The 19496-nt window shown below is 49.6% G+C and overlaps 2 long non-coding RNA genes across 14 annotated transcripts; one reads left to right on the forward strand and one right to left on the reverse strand.

Annotated features, from left to right (window-relative positions):
- Positions 1-230: 230 nt before the first annotated feature.
- On the reverse strand, positions 231-6758 carry LOC120883723 (uncharacterized). 11 transcript variants are annotated; one of them, XR_013424417.1, is made up of 5 exons: positions 6469-6743; positions 5589-5869; positions 4522-5031; positions 3705-4035; positions 231-3400 (listed from the first exon to the last, which is right to left on the reverse strand). It is a non-coding gene; the product is annotated as an uncharacterized LOC120883723 (long non-coding RNA). The 11 variants fall into 11 exon arrangements; XR_013424416.1 differs by lacking the exon at positions 231-3400 and adding an exon at positions 6125-6362 and having other exon boundaries at positions 3606-4035; positions 6469-6758; XR_013424418.1 differs by lacking the exon at positions 231-3400 and adding an exon at positions 6125-6266 and having other exon boundaries at positions 3606-4035; positions 6469-6755.
- Positions 6759-8691: 1933 nt separating this feature from the next.
- LOC120892829 (uncharacterized) lies at positions 8692-13471 on the forward strand. 3 transcript variants are annotated; one of them, XR_013424427.1, is made up of 4 exons: positions 8692-8900; positions 9660-9778; positions 10089-10183; positions 10615-13471. It is a non-coding gene; the product is annotated as an uncharacterized LOC120892829 (long non-coding RNA). The 3 variants fall into 3 exon arrangements; XR_005737605.2 differs by having other exon boundaries at positions 8692-9778; XR_013424426.1 differs by lacking the exon at positions 10089-10183 and having other exon boundaries at positions 8692-9778.
- The last annotated feature ends 6025 nt before the right edge of the window (positions 13472-19496 follow it).

A 19496-nucleotide genomic window follows, 5' to 3' on the forward strand; every position in this document is an offset into this window, starting at 1 on the left:
TAATGAGATATCTTGGGCATGGGACCCAAGTCTGGGGACATTCATGTTTCATATACACCTTATACACAGAGGCTGAAGTTGATTTCATATAATGTTTTAAATAATTTCATGCGTGATACAAAGTTTCATGGTGTGGAAATTTCCACTTGTGGTATCATATGACGGCTCAAAAAGTGGTATCATAAGACTGCTCAAAAAGTTTTGGATTTTGAAGCGTTTTGGGTTTTAGATTTTTAGACTAGGAATGCTCCCAACTGGGGGTCAATTGTTACAAACATTTTGAAGTCCCATGATGCATATTGTCTAATTTAACTCCAACTAACTCTGCATGTGAACACTCTTTCCCACCACGCTGGCTGACATTGAGTATTACCTTGATTGTTATGTTTGCAAATTTGGTCCACAGTTCTTCCCTCGCCAGTGATGTTGACCGTGGAAAAGAACCTGTGTCCATAAGGCCTTGCACCTTCCAAAGGTTGCAGCATGCTCCATGATAAGACAGCCCTCTGGAGAGGGTGGACTGCGAAGCCCTCCAGCAACGCTGGCTGCTGCCACAGCTCCTGCTTCTTGTTTCTCATTTTCTGCTGTAGGGCCAATGTCCTCCCGATGGACTTCACTCATCAGCCTTTTGATTTTATATTAGCCAAGACACTTTAGGCTTGGGAGATGAGACAGTTTATATTGATACCAGGGTAAATGCATTCTTTATCTCATTTACAGTGTGAACGTCCCCCCCACACCCCTTCTCACAGTATCCCAGCACTGCGGCTACTGCAGGGGAGCTGCAGGCTTTTCAAGTGTTACAATACCAGATTATGGGGTGGGGGTGGGGGGGATGGCCTGGCCTCGGGCTCTGGTGTGGGGGTGATTTGTTTCCTGTGACTATTAGCTTATGTCTTTTTTCTGCTGTTGTTAACTTCATTTTGATGAAAGTTATTTCCCATTTCACAAAGGTTTTTAAATTTGAGGAACTATTCTAATTTTTAGCCTCCTGGACATGGTTTTTTTTTCCATATTTTTCTTCTAAACTACATATGTTTTCTTTCATCTTTTCATTATATTTTTGCATTGTTTATCTATTTTCATTCTCTCAAAAAGTGTTTACGGATGACCTACTAAATTCTGGACGTTTTAGGTCCTGCAGACACACTGGTGAGGCCAGGCCAGATTCCTACTGTCATGGTCAGATGGAGTTTGGGGTGTTGTTTTGCTGATTCTTCCTCAAAGACAAATTTACTTGTTGAATGTTTTCCAAAATGTAGCATTGGCCTGCACCCTCATTGTTTTCTTTCTACCCACTTCTATACTTGTTTTCTGGAAGCGGTCTCTTAGATCCTTTTCTGCACACAGTGTCCTGAATTTTTTCTTAGGTAACAATCAAGGAATTTAAGGTTATGAATTTGATTTAGAAAATAACGTCGTTTTCAAACCACAATATTCATTGTTCAAGGCTCTTCAGTTTCCCAATCACTGCCTATAAAATGGGCAAAGTGGATGGAAAAGAAAATGGGGAGGAACGCTGCCCTTGGAGGGCCTCAGCTCCTTCCAGGCCCCCTGGGAGTGCCAGGCGCCTGCCCTTGGGGTGCAGAGGCTCTGCCCTGCTCCAGGGAGCCAGGCTCAGTTCTGGAAGTTCTGGACGTTAGAGGTGGAGGTCCCAGAGGGTCATGGACTTTATTCTCTTTCTCAAGGAGATTTGCTATTGGTTGGGAAGGAGCCTTTCCCCTGTGGTGGTACCATTTCTCTTTGTAATGTGAAGGGTCCGCATTCAAGCCAGGTTGGTGTTTATTTTGATCCCTGGGGACCTACCGTAACAGGTGGCTTCCCCCTCCATCGTGTGTCGGTTGTTTTGTGAGTGGCATGCATGGAGTTTTTGTGACTTTAGTGTTTTATTATGTGCAGTAGCTGCTGGCAGGGTTTGGGACAGCCGTCTATCAATCTGCTGCACAACTCTGGTCTCGGTGCATTTTAACCCACAGGAGGCTGCCGGCCATGAGACCTAGAGGGCCCCCCCACCAGCCTTGTGGCCCAGCGCTGCTCACGATCTGACCAGTGGTCACTAACTTGTGGAGATAGCCCTGGACAGAGGAGTCTGATTGTCCAATCACAGATTTGCAATGAACAAAGAGAAGTCCTACAATAGAGAAATGCACTTCATGTAGTTTAACCTGGGCTTCTCCACACTTCTTAGCACATAAGCCCTCTAATGGCTTCACGATGACATTAGGTCTGCGAAACCCTGGGAAACGTGTCCCCTCCCCTACAGCTCATGGGAGAGCCTGGCTGCTCCCTAGTACGTGAACTGGAAGTCCCATCAAAGCTTCGTGCTGACCACTGAGGTTATTTAGGATCCTGACGGTCAGTTGCATTCTCTGGTTTCCCACATGAGTGTGTCTCTTTTCCTGGTGTGAGGTCAGCCAGTCTCTGCGTGTTGTCATTAGCCACCTGTCCTTCTTGAGTCTGCCCCCTGCTGCTCCTGGACACGTGTCCTGGGCACAGCCTGAGGCCAGTGCTTCTGCGGCCACTGTCATTTACCAGTGTGGGCCCTTTGCCTTGTCCCTTCTCAGCCCGGCACTGAGTCCGCTGAGCAGCAGAGGTGCTGGAGATGTTTTTCTGAGGAAGATGAATGGTTCGCCTTCCCTTTCGTCCTCTTCTGTCGCATCACATTTCCACCAGGTCACGAAGTACCCCAAAAGCCACAGGATGGGGGTCCAGAGCAAAGGAATGGCCCCAGAGAACGTTTTCCTGGGCTGGTGGCCAGGGACCCTGAATTTTTCCAGGTGTATCAAGGAAGCCAATCAAGGGCCTCGCCACCAGCTTCCCAGTGTGCTGGGGTCCGCGCAGACCACCCCCACCTCCTGCCGGAGCAGCTCAGGTGGGTGCTGGGCGGGTCCTGGGAATCGGCTTTTTTGGTGTGAGATTATGGGTGCCCCAGTCTGAGACTCCAGACTCGGTGTCGGGCATTAGATCCTCTCTTACTCCTTTTCCTTCCTCCCTTGGTCCCTCTTCCATTGAGTGTCCACAGCTATGACTCACTAACCCCTTCTCTCTGCCCCTGGGCAGGACACTGGTCACCTCCTCCCTCTGCTTTGAAGCACTGGGAACCAGTAAAACAAAGAAACTTGAAAGGACCTCTGGATGCTGCTGACAATAAAGACAACAGAGGGGACCGCCCTCCCCTCCGGCCCCATTCCTTACAGCCGCCCTGGCTCCTCCTGACCCCAGCCCCCAACACAGCCTCAGAGCAGAGCGCCAGGCTGCTCTCCTGCCTGGGGAAAGGTCCGCCAAGCAGAGATGCCTCCCGGAGTCTGCCCTGCACCACCTGCACCACCAGGCTGCCATTCAGTCACAAGGCAGGATCAAGACCAGAGTCAAAACACGCACCAGCCTGGATTCCAGCCTCCTAAGAGGAAATGCAGCAAGAATCACATCATTAGTTTATAAATGCAAAAATGTCTCCAGGAAAACCCATGAGCAGGACTCCTTTATGAGTAAGCTTATTGAGGGTTTTTGTTTATCTTTCTGAATGTGTTAATTTACTTATAAACACATAGAAGCAATAAGTATTTGTTGAGCACCTACTATATGCTGTATATAGTATAAGTGTGTAATGCCTACAGTAGTTGATCTTTATTAAGCACCTATTATGTGCCAGACACTGTGCAAAGCAGCTGACATGAGTTAACCTACTTAATCCTTACACTGACCAGGAAAAAAAGTCCAGAGGAGATATGAGCGTAGGAGGATCCTCATTCTGTAGTGGAGAAGGCTGAGGCTCACAGTACTTTAAAGTCACAGATGTATTAGCTTCTTAGTGGGGAAATAAAAGCCAGGCCTGTTGAAGTGCGGTTTCCATTCCCTCAACCCTGCACGTCCTCTTGCGCACCCGGCTGCCCAGCTAGTCCTTCCTCATGGAGAGCAGCAGAGCCACAGCTGAGCTGCTGGCTACCAGCTGAGGTCCAGGACTCTGTGCCCAGGGCTGAATGAGGCTGTATTTTCTGGACTCTGGAAGGGCTGCCGGCCACAGTGTCCTTCCTGCTGAAGCCAGAATCAGACAGGCAGTCAGTACAGGTGGGTAGATCCAGTCAGGCGGATCAGGGAGGCCAGTTTTGAGGGAGTCTGGGAAGTTGGAGACTGTCCCCTGTGGGACTGAAATGTGACTTCCTTCAGAGCCCTTCCTCCACCCTGACCAAGAACCTGTTGCCAAGGTGACTGTCCCAGGAATTGCCCCTCCCTACAGGGAGCCAGAGGTTGTAACCAAGGTGTCCTGGGCTGCCCCATCCCACCCTTCCCCCGTCAGCCCACCTGTGTCCCACCTTTGCCATCCCACCAGCAGTTCCTGGGCCTAGTCACCTACGCAGGAAGGAGAAAGGTAAGGGGAAGGGGGCAGGAGAACAAAGGAAGCCCAGGACAGGCAAAAAGGGCACAACACCTCGATTCTGGGGACACCAGGACACCAGCTGTGGCCCCTCCTCCCTCCTGGGAGAAGTCTATGTCACCCTTTTAAAATAAACCCTGCTTTACCTGCTGGCCTGGGCGTGCTTCTCTAAGGTCCAGACTTCAACATGGGGGAGCAGGACTCGTCACCGTAACTGATAGCCGGGTGTCTTTGCCCCCGAGTCAACAGTGGCTGCAGCCCGCGGAGGCCGGCAATTTGCCTTTTTGCACCTAAGTCCCCGATGTTGATTTTTTCTTCTCACTTCAAAGGGACTCCACAATAACCCTTGCTCCCAAGTCCAAGTGCCCCGGCCTGCTGCTGGACATGGAGCCCTGCCTCCTGGTTCCTGTCCCCTGGAGGTGGCGCAGCGAACAGGAGCCAGCACACGGAGGGCTTCTGACGCCACCTCGGGCCAGCAGCCCCAGGCTCCCCTTCTGGCCACGTGGGAGGATCCTCAGGCACCAGCCACTGGGCCAAGCATTTCTCACCGTTTGCCCCTGGGGGAGCAGAGCCCAGTGGGGGCATTTTACCTGAGGAAGAGGGTGACCCCACTCTGAGCCGCGTTGGTTCTTCCTATCCAAGTTTTGGGATCCCTCCTGTAGAACAGAGAGGAGCTGCCCCTACACACTGGGTGGTGTTAGGATGCAGGCCGCGTCCAGGGAACCTGGGGGAGGGCGGCCCCGAGGCAGGCCAGGCTCCTGGGGGCTTGGTCTCAACACCCTGGCGGGGAGCACAGGGCCCTGTAGTGCTCCTAACCCTGAAACTGAAGAAGGGTCTGGGAGCTGGGAGGGAGGTCCTGCTTCACTGTATGAGCTCCCGAAGCCAGATTTAAAGTTAGGCAGTCAGTGTAGTTAGGTAATCGGGTCTAATATCAAGTGAGATCTAAAATGGAGGCCATGCTGGGAATGAATTCCGGGAAAAGTTGAACAACTCTTGGAATGTTAATGAAGTCCTGGGAAAAGCCCTAGGCCAGAGCCCATCCCAAAGCAGTGTTAATGAACAGCCCCCAGCAAACTAGAAGATGCTGACTCAGAAGTCCTTCCTGCCCAGATTACTTCTTTGGTCCACCTGTGTCCCACCCCTCGGCCCTTCCCACCTACATTCCGTCACTGAAAGAACTATAAAAAGGGGAGACAACTTCCACGGATCCCACCTCTTGGGTCCCCTTCTTCCTCCCGGAGAAGTCTTTTCTGCTGTCCTTTAATAAACTTCTAATTTCCACTCTGACCTGGCCTTGGCATGCTTCTTTGGTGTTATTCTTCAACATTGGGGAAGCAAGGACTCGTCACTGGTCAACTACAAGCTCTTAGGGTCTTCCCCCAAACCCACAGAAGTTGGTGGCTGGGGATGGTGCAGCCCTTCGCCCTGGGGCCACATCCAGTGAGCAAAGCCCACAGGTGTCTCCTGGCAGGACTTCTCCACCTTCAACTGACACTGTCAATCACAAAGACAAAGTCACAGCAACTGGGGGTTTTCCAGGCTCCCGTCTGCAACGGCACCTTGTGGGGGAATGGGTGGTGTGGGAGTGTGTGCGTGTGCGCGTGTCTGTGTGCACATGGGGTGTGCACGGGTGTCTCTGCACTTGTGTGTGGGTCTGCATGTGGGTGTCTGTGTGGGGACATGGTCCCTGCCTGGGCATGCGTGGCACCTCCTAAACACCCCTCAGGAAGCACTACCCCAGGGACTCACCTGGGTCACTAAAGTGGCTCATCCCCCTGGAGCCACAGGCCAGCCTCTCTGGTGGCGGTTGACCTCACCTGATGCATTTGCACACCTGAAACCCAGGCAAGACTCCAGGTGCAGAAATGCCCTGTGGCGGTTTCATGGAGATCTGTAGCTTGGAGGGGTGTGCTGTTACTCCAAAGGGGCTTGGCCACTCCCGCCTCTCCCCCCTCCAAAGCACCAGCCTGCTCTGTGGGGAGAAGAGCTGGAGGCAGGTCACAGAATTTTTGATTAAGGATGGTGGCCTGTCCTTGTGCCAGGATGCCCGTGGAAATAACTAGATATTAACATGCAAATGGCTTCTTACTCACCTTTTCCCAGAACCCCCAAAATCCCTCCATTCCTTCAGAGCAGCTTAAACAGAAATGACACTTCAATCGGTTTGCAAAGAATTGACTTGCTCTTCCTGCTGGCTCTGCATTTCTACCCCCAGGACACCATGCTGCTCCACGTGACCCTAGCTGGCTTTGTTTACTTGTTTGGTGGGGAGGTCCTGCTTTGGACTGTCCCCCCTGCTGACCGTCCTAAATCACACTGCCTTTCCGACCTGTGGGAGAGGAAACTTCAAAGAGCTGGGGCTGAGCCCTACTTAGCATGTGTGAATGCCAAGCAACTAAGAAACTTGAAAGGAATCTTTGCAGCTCCCTTGAGAAATTGCCATTAATTTTGTAGCTTCTTGTAGTGCCAGAGAAGCCTTGGGAACTGTTTGCCGCTCTTCGCTTTTGTTGGGATTTTAGCAAGGATTGCAAATGGCACTAACAAGCCCTGCAATCCACAGCGTCTGGAAAATCGCCGGAGTGAATGTTTAATTTTGTTCTTCTAGCAGAAGCTTAGTTAAGAAACTTGGGCCCAGGAGTGGGAAAGCAACTCAGGAAAGATCGTTTCCTGAAAAAATACTGAGTTTGAACCCTTGCCGTTGCACGTGAGAGCGCCATTTCTTGTATTTACTAGGATGCAGGTCAGAAAATTTGAAGAGGCTTAAACTTTGCAGTCCTGGGTAAGAAATTGTTTCAGGGACAGACATGCTGCCTTGCACGGAAGGTTTTATTTGTGCAGAACTATTTTTAAACTCTGTCCCAATCTGAAAGTGGCTTTTGCCCTCACGGCTGGCCTCAGCCCTGAGGAGGCACAGCACAGAATGTCAGCCTTGCTGAGCTGAAGCCGAAGCCACGGCACAGCGGCTGGCAGCAGGACTCAGCAGTACATCTGGCACCAGGGACGCAAGGCCCGGTGACAGTGCTGTCCTCTGAAGTGCCTGTGGCTGAAATGCTGACACAGGAGCAGCTGCAGAGGATGGCACACTGGCTCTGCCTTTTGTGATAAGGCCTTGCCCTCCAGCACAGCCACACTGCTCCGCCCTGTTCCCCGGGGCTGGGAGCTGCGGGGACCGCCTGTGTTTGTTTACCTTTGGTGAGTTTGGGTGCAAATTCTCGTCTTGGTGTGAAGACAGTCTGGGATAGAGAGGCTTTGATTCTGCAGGAAAGTCAAAATTATCTTGGCAGAGTGCCTGAAGTGTGATGCAGGGAGGAAGTGGGCAGGAAGGGACCCCCAGGAAGAGAGCCCTGCAGCAGCTGGGCCGGGAGGAAGGATCTGTTCACACCAGGCCACCTCCTGGGCCTGGGGAGTCAGGGCCGCCCCTGGGGGAGAACAGAACTGCAGGCCTAGAACCCGGCCTCGTCCTCGTCCAGACCCAGCAGGCTCTCCTGCAGCAGAGCTCACTCAGGATTTTCTTCTTTTTGCTTTATCACATCACCACCCCCAAGTCTATGTGCAATTTTAAATATACAATTTTATTTTTAAAGCACTTTTATTTTTTCCAATAGTTCTTAGGAACCCTGTAGACAATCCTCCTCTCAAACAGTCCCAGTCATGAGTTTTTGTTATTTTAGTCTGTTGTGAGACTCAGCATTTTACTTATTATAAAATATACTAGAGTACAAAGCAGAAAAGAATCTCTTTTAATTCTATTCCTCTGAGATTAACACCATTAGTAATTGGTATAATATATGCCAAAATTCTTTCTGTGCATGTGAAATCTTTTCATGAAAATAATGTAGGCAAAGAGCTTTGGACTTGGCTTCAGATAGGTAACGATAACACTGGATCACACTGCGTTTTCTAATCTGCAGTTTATCTTCTTGTTAACGGTATCATAGCATTTCATTGAATGCGTGTCTCATAATTGATGTAACTAATTTGCAATGTACCTTTGGGTTGTTTCCAATTTTCTTCTTGCTTTTTCTTTTTTTCTTTTTTTTTTTTTTGTTATTAAAAACAATGATACAATGAGATTTTTCTAACCAATACCTTAGCGTATTTCTGCTTCTATTTTTGTAGTGTAAATCCTAAGGAGAAGAATTACTAGACCAAAGGATATGGGCATCTTTCCGTTCGGGTAGCTTTAAAGCCTTACTGCTCTATTGCTTTCCAAAAGGCCCCTATGCCAACCAGCACATCCAGCTCCGTTCCCCTGCTCCCTCTCCAGGGCTAAAGGTTCATTCTGGTTATCTCCTGAGGAGTGGTGATCTTCTGACTTGACGTTTTCTCCAAATTCCACTACTTCCACCTTGGTCACAAGTTACTTGGTAAGTAATTAAAGTGCAGAGGTGGATTTTTGAGGCGAGAGAAAATACTTGGGATTACACAGTAGAAAGGGGTTAGCACAGGAGCGGGAGAATTCTGCGAAGTCCTTCACGGAGAGAAGGCGCTGAAGTTGAGGAGGGAAATGAGAGCCGGAGAACAGGTGACACTGGGGACATCAGGGAGCCAGGGAAGCCCCCCCCCCTCGGGTGGCCAGGGCTGTAGGAGAGGAATCCCCTGCAGTGAGGAGGGAAGCGGTTCCACAGCTCCAGGCCTGCGGAGCCGGGCTTCAACTGACCTGGGGAGGGGTGGGAGGGGGCACGGCAGCCACCCCGCAGGGCAGGAGAGTGGCCGGCTCCCCTGCCCAGCCCGCACAGCGCAGCACCCTTCGCAGAGGCGGGGCTACTGGGCAGGTTTTTCTAGCTCAGCTATTTGTGTAAACTCCATCTCAAAGAGGACGACCTGGCAGGCCTGGGGACTCCTCGCTGGAGAATGTCACCCATCTGGCCTGCAACAAAGAGGGTCCATTTCAACCCCAGGGAGGGTCTTCTCCCTCCGGAACACTGTGTTTCTCAATCAAACAAACCAACACAAAGAAATGCACGAGCCTCAGCCACTCCATTTCTACACCCACATTTTTCAAGGAGGCATAGAAATTCCAGTTTAGGGGAAAGCAGAGCTCAGACAGTCTAAGGCTCACCACTGACCCCCCATCCGGCTTAACACTCATTTCTTTGAGCCGAGTGCCTACCATGCCCAACGCTGCCCCGTTCACTTGTCACAAGAGCCATAGAAGCAGCCCTGATAAATACCTCTGGGATCCAGCAGCAGGCTCAAGGGGTCGCATTTTTAGGGTAAGGCTTTAGCTACAGCACAACCCTCTGAAGCCTCCGCAGCTACTCACCCTAATACCTGTCAGCAGAGGTCACCCCAGGCTCCGCCCCACAGATCTCCCACAACCAGATCCTGAAGGTGCAGCAGCTCTGGGGCCGCGGAGTTCTCCTGCAAAGAGAAGGAGCGAGAAATCTTAAGTACAAAACAGTAAGTCTGCGCCCCCCCTTTTTTTTTCTTTTGGTACTAGGGATTGAACTCAGGGGCACTTGACAACTGAGCCACATCCCCAGTTCTATTTTCTATTTTATTTAGAGACAGGATCTCACTGAGTTGCTTAGCAACTCACCGTGGCTGAGGCTGGCTTTGAACTTGCCATCCTCCTGTCTCAGCCTCCCAAGCTGCTGGGATTGCAGGCCTTCTCCACTGTGCCTGGCTTACAAAGCAGTAGATCTCAGAACAGAACCGTCTCCTCGGGGAATAGGTGCATGACATCTCTTCTGCTCATATTTCATTGCAGGAGAGAGTCCTAGCCCCAGACCTCTGATGGTGGGACAGGACTGTGGCCACTGAGGAAGGGCAGCACCTCTCAGTTGTCCTGCTGTATCCATGGGGGTGAGTTCTGGAACCCCTTGGATACCAGAATCCACAGATGCTCAAGACATATATAAAATGGTGTCTAGTGTTTGCTTGTAACCTGTACTTAGCCTCTGGAATTCTCTAAACCATCTGTAGATTTCTTATAATGCATGCAATATAAATGCTATGCCATACTGTATTGTTTAGGAAATAAATAGCAAAGAAAACGCCTGTACATGTCCTTACAGATGCAGCACATTGTTGGTTGAATTCCCAGATGTGGGTGCACAGACACGGAGGACCGGCTATGAATGCTTTTAACAGGGGAGGGAAACCAGAGATGGAGAACCTTAAACAACCTGCCCTATGGTTAACTGTTGGGGGCGGTCACCCTGTCTACTGCACAGAACCCCCAGCAGCTTCTACACAGGGGATTGGGGCCCATCTGACTGGAGCTCTTGTTCCAGCTGCATCTTGTACTCCCGACCTGCGGCCACTTAGTGTCACCACTGTTGACCAGTGATGAGTCCTCGCTTCCCTGAATGCTGAAGTATGACACCAGAGAAGCCCGCGGAGGCCAGGGGAGAGTGGACGGTGGACGCTTTATTAAAGGACAGCAGAGAAGACTTCTCCCTGGAGGGAGAAGGGGACCGCAAGGCAGAATCCGTGGAAGGGGGAGGTCTTCCCTTTCTCACAGCTAAGGTCACTTTTACTCCTCCCACACTCCTGTCCTTTGTTGCCCTCTGTCCTGCAGCGATGGAATGCAGGTGGGAAGGCCCACAAGGTGGGGGCTAGGTGGGCTGGAGGAGTCCTCTGGGCAGGGAGGGCCTGGGGTGGCTTTGGATTAGCACTTCCCTCCCTGTTGGCTGGGAGCTGTTTCATTAAGAGTTCCTTAGGATGGTTCCAGCCCTGGGCACAGTAACATTTCAATTTCCCAAGTGCTGCTCTGCTTTCCTGGACTCCCTTCTCTATAATGGCCTCCATTGTATTCATCTTACTCGGTATTAGACCCGATTTATCTAGCCTCACTAACTACCTATCCTCAAATCTGGCTTCAGTAGCACTGTCAGGCTTCCACCACAAACCATGACCTCTGCCCTGTGCCTCAAAGAGCAGCATGAGACGCTGGCCGGGGGACACTGACTCAGGTTCAGTTCAAACTCAGCAGCTTTTTTGGATACATTAAGTGGAGGACTTTCATTTCCTGGCATGTGCAGCCAGATTGGTATCTCCTGCAGATCCTGGCCACCTGCCATCACCTGCTGCAAGGTACCAACATGCTGCCCAGCCAAGTGGCCAAGGTGAGAGGAAAGGGGCTCTGCCGGGGCAGGCCAGCCTTAGAGCCACTTCTTGAAGGGGCATGCGTGGGGAGGCTCTGCCCTCCACCCCCAGGTGCAGGCAGAGGCCAGCTCATTCCGGTTCCACCCTGCAGTGCTTATCCTTTCTCCATGGCCTATTAGTAAAAGCCCATTTCTAGGAGCTACAACAGAGAGGCCTATGCAAACCGATTTTCTAGGTAATGATAACCAGCCTCAGTGGTTTGCTCCGGTACAGACGTGGCTTTGTGATGGACAGAGTGCACTTCTCGCTCCTGAGTCAGGTTTGTGGGACATTTGACATGTACAAGCACAAGAAGTCTGGGGTGCTTTGGAGGGACCTGAAACTCTCACTCTTTATCTGACCCCCAAAAGGTAACGGGAGAAAAGGAACAAACAGACCAACAGGGTTACTTAACACATGAAGGGTAATTTAGATAACCCAGAATTTAAGAAAATAGAAAAGGCACACACCACTCTACCCTTTGGCTATCATAATTATTCTTGAGTTCTGCTCTAGACCCTCTCCGTAGCAGGTTAAACCGGAGTGATCATAAACCTTGACATCAGTTTTTTGACTGATACCAGCAGGTGTCTTCCGAAGGTCTGCTTTGATGACTGCGTTTTGCACTTACTGAGAGGATCACGCACATGGTCTGTAGCCTACTTAGCCAGTCCTCCGTGCTGAGTAGTGAGGTAGCTTTAATCTTTTTTTATTTTTGCAATGATGAAGAACGCTACCATGAACATGTTTAGAAGGAGGGAGAAGCAAAACACAGCAATACACACTCTATAAAAAATAGACCCCCCCCTCCCCCCGCTTTTTGAGGTACTGAGGAGGAAATCCAGGGACGTGCTCCACCACTGAGCTACACACACAGTCTTTTTAAATTTTATTTTGGGATAAGGTCTTAGAAACATTGCCTAGGCTGGCCTCCAACTTGTGATCTTGTAGCCTCAGACTCCTGAGTCGCTGAGACTGCAGGCATGCACCATGGGACTCGGCACAAAACACAGAAGAGATGGGGACGAAGCGCAGCAGAGTGCAAGGCAGGGCTTTGGGTGGTGAGATCATGGATACCAGTTGCTAGCCTTGGTGAATTGGGTTTTGTTTGTTTGTTTGTTGAACATGAACATACATTGCTTTTATAAAGCCCAAGGGAAAACCCATTAGCTTTGGAAACAGAAGAGGACATAAGCATGAAGCTCTCCAAGTGTTCACAGGAGGACACCAGTAATGGCTTTAGGAAGCTGCAGCCAGTGTTCCCACGTTCACGTGCACGGGGCCATTGAAGGATTCGCTGATGGCTGCCAGCATTTGACTTTATTTTGTCTGCAAAGCAGGAGAGTTCTTCTGTGTAGTTAATGTAGTCACATTAAACATTTATATAACATCCAGATTCAGATTCTCAGGCTGGGTTGTTGGCAGTTTTTTTTTTTTTTTTCCATGATGGGAAGTCTGGGTCCTGTGGATCCTCAGGTTCTTCTTGTAGGCGGGGAGTCAAGAAAGCAGCCTCCGGCAAGCCAGAGCTGGAGGGGCCTGCAGGCTCGAGGATGCCCTGTTTTCCTTTTCTCCCCTGCTCCCCACGCCCCGGTCCCCTTCTGCCCTCCCAGGGCATCTCCGGGGGGAGTGAAGTTCTCTTCTCCTTGGGACTGAAGCTAACAGCATCTGGAAGCTGCGGTTTCCCCAGGTTAACTTAAGAACCATCCTGGGATATTGTGATCACAATGTTTCCCATTAGCGCAACACTTTTCACCAGGCATTTCCAACACCTTTAGAGTGGTTAATTCACAGGAAATGAATTCAAAGATTTAAGAAACCATTTCCCCCAACAGTTGTGCTTTTGAATTACCATCTTTCTGAGCCTCTAGTGCGCCCTTCATGAAAATTAGCTCCGTGAAATTAAACTACCTTTTGTGTTCCTCCTTCTTAGGGTTGTCAGGTAAAATATACAGCTTCCTGTCACATGTGAGTCTCAGAACCCAGCAAATAAATTTTTTCAATATAGGTGTCTCAAATATTCCGCCTCCAGTTAGACCCACCAGTCTCCAGGAAGGGATCTCTGATGTGTGCATTTGCTGGAGTGCTTTAGATAAGGTCAGATTTGGCAGTTGGAACAAAATAGTCCATTTGATGTTTTTTCTTTAAAGATGGAGATTTTCACTGTGAAAAAAAGAAAGAAAGAAAGAAAGAAAGAAAAAAAAATTTAATGAATTTGGTTTAAAGATCCAATTGGATTTCATTAGTGGTTCATGGAACTGGCAGCACCCTGTCTCTGAAGCGGAAGGGCCTTCTGTTGAGCTGGCTGAGCAGGTGGTTTTGTAAGGCAGATTCAGCAGGAGCAAGAAGATAGTGTGGGACTAAGAAGGACTTGGTTAAGAGCAGCGGCCTCTGTGTCTTGCTGTCTAGGGGCTCAAGGAACCTCCCTTATCACACCAACTAAAAGTGGGCGGGCGAATTCGCCTGCCATCTCTCTCTCTCCTTGTTTCTTGGAAAGTCGGATATGTGACTAAATTTTGGTGTGCTGACCAGGAGCTTTAGCACAAGTGACTCCATTTTGGTTTGGTTTCTTGGGGGCCTGCTGAAGCAAAGACCTCAGTCTAAAATAACGGCCTCCCATAACTTTGCTTATGGCTGCTTGGGATCCCACAGAAGGAAGTCTTACTGGATCCCAGATGCGCTGTTATTCCATGCATGGTCCCTCTCCAGGGCGGGTGGGAGGGGCCGTAGAGCGTGGCTTCTTCCCCTTTCCCCCAGTTCTTAAAGCAGGAGTCTGGAGCAAGAGCAGAGCTAGGGAAAGAAGAGAAAGAAAGATGAGGAAAGAGCTGCAGGCTGTGACCTCCCGCTCCCCAGGCCTGCGTGAGTCACGTCCCGGTGTCTCTTTGAGAGTTAAAGGAGGCATGGAGGCCTCATGCCCAGGGCTCGAGGTGCACAGTGCTTTCTGACTGGTGAAGTGGCTGAGTTTCCCATTCATGGGTCTGAGGCCTGGGTCCACAGCAGTGACAGCAGTGGGTGGGGGGAGACTAGAAGGCCCCTCTGTTATCAGGTTGTGGCTCTAGGGTTGACATGTTGTATCCAATTGCCTCCATTCAAATCCCACGTCTACTACCAGCTTGCTGTGCAATCCTGGTGGTCAGCTTTGCATCTCTGGGCCCAAAAGACCTGACAAGAGCAACCCAGAGGAGGAAAAGTTTGTTTGGGCTGTTTCAGAGGTTTAGGCACAAGGTAGGAGTTTAGGGACATCAAGATGGCGGATGAAGGGTGTAAGAAAAATGCCGGCTGGAGCACAAGACGGAGGAGTTGTCCTGTCCCTGTTTGTGATAAGGCTGGTCACGTGACAACTCCTGCCACAGGAGCACTATTCTCATCAGGTGTCGTGAAGTAACCAACAGGTGTGCGTCCACAGAACAGGGTTCTAATTAGAATAAGGTGTAGTCCGCGCTTGTATAATCATGTCAAAATGGATTCCACTGTCACGTATAACTCAAAAGAACCCTTACAACTTTTTGAAAAGTAACCAGTGGGAGCAGTTAGGGCAAGGTCTTCAATTAGGTCCTCTGTGGGGGGAGCTCCCCCAGATCAGCCTGTAGGACAGAACCCCAGCATGGGGCCTGGAGCCTCTCTCTTCACTCAACTCCCTCCACTTTATGGAGCCTCATTTCCTCCTTCAATAAAGCTATGCTTTGCCTGTCACATCTGCGTCTTGCTCAATTCTTTGTTGGGAACGTCAAGAACCTGGGCCCCCACGGGACACCCAACTCCATTGTTCTGGGCCCAGGTGGAGGCAGGAGTCATGGTGGAAGGGCTTGGTGAAGAAGCGCTTCTCTGTTCACGGAGAGCAGGAAGCGGAGAGAGATTGAGGGAGGAGCCAGGGTGACGAGATACAGTCCCCAGGAGCATGCTCCCAGGGACCCACCTCCTCCAGTGATACCCCACTTGCCCAGAAGTACTACCTGCAGTAGTCCTTTCAAATTAGCAAGGCTGATCAGGTTATGACTCTCACATCTAATCATTCCACCTCTCACTAACCCAGGGCTTCTGGGGAACTCCTCATATCCAAAGCCTAGAGGTGATCTTCCACAAATGACCTCTGACTCGTGGATCCCACATCTTTAGAAAGAGGACATTGGCACCTCCGTCTCTTTGAGAGTTAAAGGAGGCATGGAGGTCTTATGCCCAGGGCACAGGGGTGTCTCCAGAAAGGTCGTGCTCCTTTTCTCCTAAATCCACTATTTCTGGGAGACGGGAAGAGCACACTAGGAAAAGGTGCACAACTGATCAGTTAATCACACATAGACAGGGACATGTGCCGTCCTTCCCTGCTTCCCCACGACTTTCCCCTACAGAGGAGGGGATCACAAGAGCAGGGGAAGTCATACAAGCAGACGCTGCAGTTTCCTGTACATGTGCACGTGTACACACACACATGCACACACACCGTGGGTCAGCCAACCCCAAGAGCAACTTCTATTACAATTCAGTAGTTTGAAATTACTCAAGGCAAGTCTTTACTTTTGTACATAATTAAATAATTCAGCTACTTCACCCTTCAAGGAAACAAAACAGCACAAAATGTGTTACTCTTATCAAAATGAATCTAGAAATATCAGCATGCCTGAGATAAGGGCTTCTTTCCAGTTGAGCTCCCTGCCTTATCTAGACCTGCATTAGTCACAGAAATACTGCAAATAGAAGCTCAGTCTGTGCTGTGGGTATCAGGGCTGCTCTGGGGTTTGGAGGAAGTCTGACCCAACATCAAGCCTTGATCCAAAGCAGAACAGCCAGTAACTCCAAGCCGGCGCCTTGGTGAGAGGGAAGCCACTTTCAGAACAGCCTGACAAGCGGGAACCGGGTGGCTGGCTGCCCATCTGATAGTGGTGATTGGCAATTTCCAGTGAGAAGCCCCAGCAGCACCCAGAGGCTGAGAGATGAAGAAGAATTTAGTGAGCCCCAGAAGGGACGTGCACAGGCAAAGCCCAGCTCTCCAACGAGGTGGGCGATGGCCATTGGGTTCTGTGGGCACGTGCAGGATGACCCTGACATCGTCCTCTCCCACAAATAAGAGAATGTGTCCCTCATTCTCTGCACCATCCAGGCACCTTGCAGGAATGTGTGAGGAACACCTTTGTCACTGTGTAAAGGTAGTGTGGGGGTCAAATCCAAGTCTCAGGTCTGGTGTAATTGAGTGACTTTAGCAGTGGGGTATGATCTTTTATCAATCCTAAAAACCACATTTCTGTCTATCTCCAGATAGGAGCTTTCCACCAGCACAGATTTAACCTAAAAATTAGGAATGCAGACCGCTGATTGTATCCCCAGCAGCTCCAGCCGAAACAATTATCCACTTGGCTCATTAAGACAAGTAACAAATGGCTAATTGTCTCCACAATTAGCCGAGCACTGGTTCAGTTACTTGTGCCTAGGAACCAGGGCTTTGAAGCAGGGCTGGCAAGAGTGAAGAGAAATTCAAATCCAGCCAGAGATAGGCAGGCTGTCCCTTCATTTTGTATTCTCTTCCTTCATGTGGGGTGTTTGGAGCACGGGACATCAAAAGAGGGGATTGTCCAAAGTGGCTCTGTGCTATTTTCTTTCTGCCATTCTTGGTGAAAGAAAGCACATAGAATCATATGGGATCAGCACTGGTTTAAACAGAATTCACATGATCATGAAGTCTCCAGGTGGGGGAGAGGGAAGATCTGCCTTCCCACAACTCCTGGACGTGGCCTGGGGCCAGCCAGGAGACCCAGGGCCAGCCATCACCCAGTCTTGCTAGGTAGGACGGAACAGAGGGTAGTGAGAGAGACTGCACTCACGCCTGCTATCTCAGTCCTTTTGGGTGGCTAAAACAAAATATTTTAGATTACATAATTCATAGGCCACAGGAATTAATTTCCTACAGTGCTGGCATCTGAGAGGTCGAAGACCAAGCCATCAACAGAGTCAGTGTCTGGTGAGGGCCAACTCCCTCTGTTTCAAAATGGCCTCTCCTAGGTATCCTCACTCGGGGGGAGGGACAGACAGACTCCCTGAGCCCACCAGTCCCCCTTCTGAGAGCAGAGCCCTCACGACCCAGTCACCTCCTAAAGGCCCTGACCCTCAATACCATTGCTTGGGGATTAAGCTTAACAAGAATTTCAGAAACACAGGCTTCCCTCCTCCTTCCGAGACTACTCCTGTTCTTCTTTTCCTTTCTCTGTTCCCTAGATCTTCTGAGGACCCACTGCATCCATAAATTTCCTGTGCTGAGGCCCTAGAGAACTGTGTGTAGGGAGAGTGCGTGTCCACTGCAGAGGACACAGGCGGCTCCTGCCCCAGCTTCTTCGCCCCCTGCATGTTTGAGATTGGTCACCACGTATTCCAATCTGCACACAAGATAGCAATGTGACTTGGCCAACATCTCTCCGCAGCACTTGCCCCTCTCTCCCCTCCCCGAACCCCTTGGTCCCTTTCTGGTACTCCACTGATGTCCCTTTGGTTTTCATGAGATCCACGCAAGCCTGCTCTTTTCTTTTTCCTCTCTAGCTTCCTTAGATGAAAGAAAACCATATGACCTTGACCTTCTGCGTCTGGCTTAATTTAATGGTCTCTAGTTCATTTTCCTGCAAGATGACAACATTTCATTTTCTTTAGGGTCGATATCCACTCCACTGTGGATATATACCATATTTTCTTTATCCATTCATCTGTTGATGGACACCTAGGCTGGTTCCATAATTTGACATTGTGAATCGTGATGCTATAAACATGGGTGTGCATTATCACTATGGTGGGGTGACTTGTCAGGGAGACCTTGTAGCTGGGTGGTCCCATGCCTCGTTTTCTGAGGAGCCTCCATATTCATTTCCACAGTGGCTGTACTTTACAATCTCACCAACAGTTTAAAAGTGCTCCTTTTCCTCCACATCCTCTCTAGTAGTTATTATTATTTGTATTCTTGATGACTGCCAGTCTGACTGGGGTGAGATGAAATCTCAGTGTAGTTTTGATTTGCATTTCCCTAATTGCTCAGGATGTTGAATATTTTTTCATATATTTATCGGTCATTTGTATTTCTTCTTTTGAGAGGCATCTGTTTAGTTCATTTGCCCAATTTCATTTAGGTTCTTTGTTTTGTTTTTAGTTCTTTATATATTCTGTGTATTGATCCTCTGTCAGAAGAGTAACTAGCAAGGATTTTCTCCCATTATGTGGGTTCTCTCCTCACAGTCCTAATTGTTTCCTTTGCTGTGCAGAAGTTTTTAGTTAATTATTTTTTTTTTAGTTTTAGGTGAACACAATGACTTTATTTTATTTATTTATTTTTATGTGGTGCTGAGGATTGAACCCAGGGCCTCACACATGCCAGGCAAGCACTGTGCCACTGAGCCACAGCCCCAGCCCCATAAAAGCTTTTTAATTTGATGCCCTCCCCCCATTTATTAACTCTTGCCAGCCCGGGCTTTCAAATGGATGCACTTGAGAGCAAGCAAGAGAAATAGAAGGGATGCTAATAAAAAGAAGTATGAAACAATAAGTTTTAAAAAATTCAAAAGGAAGAAAACAGAAAAGAAAGAGAGGAAAGGAAGGGGAGGGAGATGATGCCCTGCCCTTGTTGTCTTGCACCGGGTGTCGCCTCCCCAGATCTGAGGGGTGGGTGATTCTACAACTGATGAAGGTCGACTAGTAATCTGCCCCAATCATTCATGTGATAAAAGTGGCCACTCGAGAACCATCCTGGGCATCCCTGCTTCCTGGGCATCTTGTGGGCACTTCAGATGAGCCCGTCCTTGCCAGTGTCTCAGCCTCAATGTCTGTGAGTGAAGAAAACAGCAACACAGCAGAACAGCTGAACTTGGGCACTGGCCTCATCACCAACTTCACGTTTCATGTTGTCTCTCATACTCAGGAAGTATGGAGCCAGATGCGTGATGAGGACCGGTTTGATCTGATGTCTTTGTAGAGATTTCTGTGGGCAAATTGCTGCCACTTGCAGTACTTGGAGGAATCCAGCTCTCCCTGCTGTCATCTAAATTCTTCCAACTCCTCTGGCAAC

This window comes from Ictidomys tridecemlineatus, chromosome 7 (assembly GCF_052094955.1).
Source record: "Ictidomys tridecemlineatus isolate mIctTri1 chromosome 7, mIctTri1.hap1, whole genome shotgun sequence".
Lineage (NCBI taxonomy): Eukaryota > Metazoa > Chordata > Mammalia > Rodentia > Sciuridae > Ictidomys > Ictidomys tridecemlineatus.